We start from the raw sequence: 6,487 nt of genomic DNA on the forward strand, positions 1-6,487 counted from the left end.
CTTCCACTTGGCCCTGCCCAGTCAGGGGAAGGGCTCAAGCCTCTGGGGGTACAGACCCTACACTTGGCAGGCACCTTGGCCAACCCCTCAGGCATTCCAGGAAGCCCTGGGGACCGCAAACAGCCCCTGTGCCAGGAGGGGTCTTCATGAGGAAGGGGGACACGGCAGAGTGGGGGCCTCAGTGTGCACTGGACTTGAACATAGGCTGTTTTGGGGGCGGCAGCATGGCTGCCACAGAAAGCCCCCAGAGAGATTAAAGCCTTGCTCCGAGCCCCGTGGGGCCCACCCCCGCCTTTCCCTGAGCGAGGCCACCAGGCTGCACCCTCCGTGGCCAGCTTGGTCCCTCCCCCAGGTCGGCGGGCTGCACACATTTTTCCCAGCTGAGAGCACTTGCACAAATATTGACTTGAAGATGCTAATCAGGCAGGACAGGGGCAGAATGAAAACTAACCCCCCCCAACCCTGCGCAAGGCCCAGCCCTCTGGGTGTGCTCCAAGGAAGACCCCTGCCTTCTGTCCATCTGTCCACCTGGTTGTCTCACTGTCACAGCAGGCTGGAGGGACGGGACGGCATATGTTCAGCTCTCCCATCTGTCCCCATTCTGCTTCGGGGAGCCGCACAGCCGCCCCGGGCATGACCCGGAGCGAGTGCAGACCCCTGGCCTCCCTGGACACGGCCCTCCCCACGCCGTCCCCGCCCGCTCCACTCTGCTCAGCTGCCAGCTCCCCTGACCTTTCCCGCTGCTACAGAGCTCTGCGCAAAAGGAAAAAAGTCTTTTAAAGCAAAAGCCAAACAAAAGCCTCCTGAGTTATTTTTAAAAATCTGGCTATTCTGGGGCAGGCACGTCTCCAGGACAGCAGCCGGACCCGCCTCTCAGCCACAGCACCCCCCACCCAGCCTGACCTCGGAGGGCCAGGCTCACCAGGAGGGGGTCTGCCCTGTGACCGCTGCCTAGAGCGGGTGGCGGAGCCTGGAGAGCCTGGGTGCATCCCAGGCCTCAGTGGCTAGATGGTCCAGGGTGGGCAGGGAGTAGTGGGACAAACACAGCAGAGGTCAGAGGCCGGGGGTCAGGGTGCAAGACCTGAAGAAAGGGTGTGAAGACTCGGAGAGTCTCCAAAGAGAAGAGGCCACCTGTTCCTGCAGGCGAGCAGAGGTCACCCAGAGCCACACCAGAGGCAGAGATTGGGGGGTGGGGAGGGCAAACAAGGGATGGGCTGGAGTCAGAAGACACAGGGAGGGCTAGAGAGGAAGCCGCTACTGCAGACCCCCAGGGGGTCTCCATAGCCCCAGGGACAGGGGTGCAGGAGGGGACAGCAGGCAGGAAGACTCCTGGGCTCAGGCACCCATGTACCAAGGACATGGCTGATGCTGGAGCCTCTGGAAGCACAAGGTCATCAGAGCCAGCACACTCCACCTTTGCCCCGAGCCAGGCCCTGTGCCCCTGTCCTGGGGAGGGAGCACCCTGCCCCCACCCGCTGGGCCGCCAGCATGAATCACCAGGCAGCCTGTGACTCAGCCTGACCCCACAGGAAGCAGGGCCCCATGCTGATTCCCAGGGATGGGCCAGGGTCCCAACCGGGCCGGGTGGGGCAGGAAGCCCCTCCTAGACCAGGCGTCCGGACCAGCTCCCCCTTTGTTCCCAGGGGCACCCAGACCTCCTGGACCACCACCCCAGACCGTTGGACTGGCCTCAGGGCCCTGTGTGCTGAATCTAGTTGAGCCAGGACCCTGGGTTTGCCCTCTCCCTGGAGACCCGATTTAGAAACCCTGATAAACATAAATGCTACAGCGCGAGGTGGGGAGTGGGGGTGGCCTAGTGGGCACATCAACTCAGGCCCCCAGCTGGGTAAATAAGAATGGCCATCCACATAACACACAACGGGGAGCTGAAAACAGGCCACACGTGGCTGCCACTACAGGAGTGGAAAAGCCACTGCTAGAAAAAAAATAAAACCTGGAAACATAGAGTGGGCACACAGAGGCCCCAGGAGCCCTGACTCTGTGGGGCCAGGTGCCCAACATACCAGTGTGTAGAGTGGAGCAAGTAGGGGGATTTTCAGCAATTGGGCAATCTGACAGCTCTATAGGAGCTCACCAGCTAGAGTGAAGGGCAAACACCCATGTGGCCCAGCACCTCAATGGAGCTGGGCTTGGGAGGGAGTTCAGACACCACCCATATGCTGTCTTGGGGCCCCTGCCTTGAAGGGAGGGGTTTCAGGCCCACCCCACCCCCACCAGAGCTCCTGTCTCTGTCCCACATCCCCTGCAGCCTGGCCCAGGTCAGGCCAGATGGCCAGCCTCAGGCCATAGGAAGTGGAGTTTATCCCAAGAGGACCCCAACACCCAAACAGTTTATAGACTTCAGTGTGAGCTGTGTTGCTGGAAGCCAACGCCACAGCGTTTGTTTAAAAACAGACAGAAGGAGCCTGGGGGGCTCAGTATGAGGAGGCCGGAGTGTTGCTGCGTGCCATGATGGCCGGGGAGGGTGGCAGCAGGGGCAGAGGACAAATGGCCCCCAGTCCCAGCCCCTGGCAGCCCCTCTGACCCTGTGTCCTTCAAGCCAAGGGACGAGCTGAGGCAGGGTCTCCCAGCTCCCACAAGGAGAGAAGGGACAGGCAGGCCCTGCTGGCCTGAAGACTCAAACTGGGGAGGCTGTCCCCGACCCCCAGGCTCTTAACCCGCCCCACCAGGGAGCCCATCCCAAGAGGCTGTGTCTGGTCCAGACCCCCACACCTGTAACCAGAGCCTGGCCGGTCTCAGCCATACTTCCGGCCACTTCCCTTGAGCAACCCCGCTGACCCTCCTGGGGTGCTGCCCACATGGCTGAGAGCCCAGCTAGGCCTGGCCAGCCAGGCCAGTGACCGTGACCTCATAACCCAGCAGGCCAGGCTGCCTGCCTAGGGAGCTCCAGACTGACCAGCTCAGAGGGGATACAGCCCGGGACCAGGGTGGGCAGGGTAGAGCTGCATAGGGGGTCCTGACCACAAAGCAGCCAGCACGTCTGGAGCCCTCGTGAGCAGCAAGGCCCAGGCACGTGCTCACAGCCCACGTCCAGAGGAGGGCCCGAGGCACAGTCAGCCCGGCCTCTCCTCCACACTGGGGCTCCAACCCCCCTGTGGTGGGGGTGGAGGGGCAGCTGGTGCCCTCCCTGCCTCCTCACTGTTCCTCAGGGAGGGCAGACCCCTCACCCTGGCATTTTCAGTCTCCCAACCAACACTTTTGGCCTCCCACCCAACCCCCCAGCCTACACCCCACTGCCAGCCCAAACGCCCTCCACTGTACCCCTCACCTGGTCTCCAGTCTCCTCCCCTCCAGGCCTGGCCTTTCAGGGCTGGGACAAAGGGCTGTTCCGCCCAGGGCACAAGCAGAGAACACAGCCCACAGCTGGGAGGGGACCTCTATTCCTCACCTGCCTCTGCATCTGAGGAGTGAGGGCTGAGCCCACAGGTAGGGGTTGCTGGGGAGAGGCCCTCCCCCATGACTGGGCCACCAGGGGGCATCTGGAGAGGGAGGGGACTCCCCCCTAGAACCAGCCCTTACTCACCCTGCCCAGCTCCCTAAGGCCCCCTGGGAACACAGAGGGTGAGGCTCAGAACAGGGAGTCTGCGGCAGGCAAGAGGGGGAGACAGGAGGTAGCAAGAACCCGCTGGCTGGCCCCTTGAGGACCCCCAGGCAGGCCACTGCTGGGACTCGGGACAGTGCCCCCTCGGTCTCCAGCCACAGAGACCCTCTCTGAGGCTTGCATCCCACAGGCTCAGCCCCACAGACTGTCCTCTCAGGTCTGGGGTCCTGGCCAAGGTCAGCAGGGCAGAAGTGGAGGCCTGGACCTCTCCACGCCCTTCTTGGCCAGGCCCTCACTCCTGGGGCCTTGGTTTCTCCATCTGCAAAATGGGGGGAATAGAGTGCAGTAACCCCTGCCCCATCCTGGGGAAGGTCAGAGGTGATGAAGAGAGACAGGCAGAAGACTCCTCGAGGCCCCAGGACAGATGGACGCTACAGGGACCAGGTCGCACCAGCCGCAGCCCCACCCCCAGGGTGAGGAGGAAGAGGAGCTGCCAGCAGTCCTCCCTGGCCTCCCGGGGCAGGAAGTCCTCCTGATGCCCAGGGCCAGCTGCCCCGCCCCCACCCGCTTTCCTGGGGCATCCGCTTCACATCCCAGAACAAAGGCCCCTGGCAGCCGCCGCAGGGGGAGGGCCCAACCTCATTGCCCACTCACTGCCTCCCGACAGAAGACCCAGCCCCACCCCAGGGGGACCTGTGCCCCAAAGGAAGGCCCAGCCCCCAAGCCAGGGAACCCCCAGGCCCCTCCCACTGGCCTCTCTTCCCCTGCACAGCCAGTGTGCTTGGAGGGTCCTGCCCGGGACACCCTCGTCTGGCTGCAGGCCAGCTGCTCCCATGACCAGATTGGGGGCACTTGAGGAGGTAGATCCCAGGGTCGCTGTGAGGGCGCCTCCAAAACGCCTTCCCCCAGCACTCCAGCCTGTGCCCCCTCCATCCTCCAGAGCTCCCATTTCCTACCCCCATGGGCACCTCTGCCCACGAGGAGCCTGGTCTCTGTCCCCAACCCCCACGAGCAGGGTATGCCAAAGGGACCCAGTCGTCACGCAGTGACTCAGGGAGGAAGGGGCAATGAGCTCCTTTTCCTAAAGGGAAGGTGGTGAACGCGGGAGTCATCTCTGAAATTCCACCGTGGCTCAGAAACATGCCTAGGAAAGGGTTTTCTCTCTTCACGGAGCTGGACACTGGGTGCTTCCACTCCACTCAACTCCAAAGCACGCAACTGGGCACGTCCTAGGCTCCCCTGCCCCAGCCCCAACCAAGGCTGGCATCCTCTTAACCAAGACGGGGGCTTCCATAAGTCATAAAGAGGAGAAGGAAGAAGGGAGGGGTAGGGACATGAGAAGAGCAAAGGGTTGGCGGGTAGACAGATGTTAGGTGGATGGGCTGGTGGGTGGGTAGGTAGATGGATGAGTGGGACGGTGGGTGGGTAGATGGATGGGTGGGAGGGTGACAAAAAGGGAGGACGGGGAGAGAGAGAGGAAGAGCAGTCGGCGGGTGGGAGAGTCGATCTCCCACAAGCAGGGCTGGAAACGGTCGCTTTCCCATTTGTGTCATTTTACATTTGGGGAAACCGAGTCTTGGTGGGCAAGACGCACACAGAATGAAACCGTGGCCCCAGCGCAGGTCCAGTCTGCAGGGCAAATGTCCCGCCTGCCTCCGCACCTCTTACACAGATAGACACCGAGGCGCAGGGGGCCACAAAGACGGGGAGGGGGTGGGGTGGTGTTAGCACTGTCCGAGCTCCCCCTTGGCCCCACCCACTGCACCTCGGGAGGGCACTGTGCCCACCTGCTTCGGGAGGCCAGACCACTGTGTGCCCAGAGAGCACCCCTGCCCTGCCCCAGTCTGGCCAGGCTTGTCCACAGAGGAGGAGGGGCGAGAAGGACCCAGCGGCTCAGCACAAGCTCCCCTGCTGACCCCAGGGCAGCGGCAGAGTCCATGTCCCCCTTTCCCTCCCTGGCAACCCCTCTAGGGCAGTGCCAGAGACAGGGGCACCCTGGGGCACACAGGGTTGCTGAGGTCCCTCTCATGCTCCCGGCGGAAGGGAAGAGAGCACAGGTGTGGTGAAGGCCCAGTGAGCTGAAGGGCAGTGGGCCTGGTGCCCCCCAGACCTGGCAGCCCAGGGGCCTCCTGCAGGGCCTAGGAAGGGAGCCCCTCCCAGGGCCTAAGAGCTAACCCCACCCCTCCATTCCCCTGGAACTCCCAGGCCACTTACTGGGACTCAAACCCATTCCCCTCACCAACCCCTGCCCACCAGGCCTCCAGGTGGGGGCAGGAGGCAACCAACACTGCCCACTAAACCCGCCTGCAGGGCCCGCCTCCCACCCAGCCAGGCTTCCAGGAGATGTGTCCCCACCTCTCCTGGGATGCCCTCAAGGTGAGAGCAGGATGGAGGCCCAGTGGAGGAGCAGAGACCCACCAGGTCACACACCAGGATGTGGCTAAGCCGGCCTGGACTCAGGCCCCTGGGCTCATGTGACCAGGGAAGGGGTGAGCGTGGGGTCGAGCAGGATCAACCCTGAGCCCGATGCCCAGGCAAGCCCAGAGCTGGCTGCTTCTGGGCTCGGCCTCGTCAACCTGCCACCCCCACCCCGCTCCACCCAAGGAGGCGATGGGACTGCTGGCCCCTTTCACAGGCCAGGATTCCAAGGCCAGATACCTTGTGGGGAGTGGGAGTGTGAGCCTGAACCAGCCCAGATCCACCAAAGGGGGAAATACCTGACACCCTCCTGCCCGCCTGAATGGGAGTTGGGGGGGGCACACCTAACCCTTGGGTGGCCCCGCAGCACAGGTATCCTAGGAATGTCCACTTCCGCTGGCCTGTGCATTCCTGCAGCCCCTCCCACTCCCCAGCGGGCCTGGCTCCCTGCGGAGGAATTCCTCTGAGTAAACACCAGGGCGCCTGGCCAGGGGCACAGGGCCCACC

The 6,487-nt window shown here is 63.3% G+C and overlaps 1 protein-coding gene across 1 annotated transcript in view; it reads right to left on the bottom strand.

Annotated features, from left to right (window-relative positions):
• LAMA5 (laminin, alpha 5) overlaps positions 1 to 6,487 on the bottom strand; it is a 66,118-nt gene that overhangs the window by 40,891 nt on the left and 18,740 nt on the right. The window lies entirely within an intron of this gene.

The sequence above is a fragment of the Bison bison genome, unplaced genomic scaffold, assembly GCF_000754665.1.
Source record: "Bison bison bison isolate TAMUID 2011002044 unplaced genomic scaffold, Bison_UMD1.0 scf7180017864167, whole genome shotgun sequence".
Lineage (NCBI taxonomy): Eukaryota > Metazoa > Chordata > Mammalia > Artiodactyla > Bovidae > Bison > Bison bison.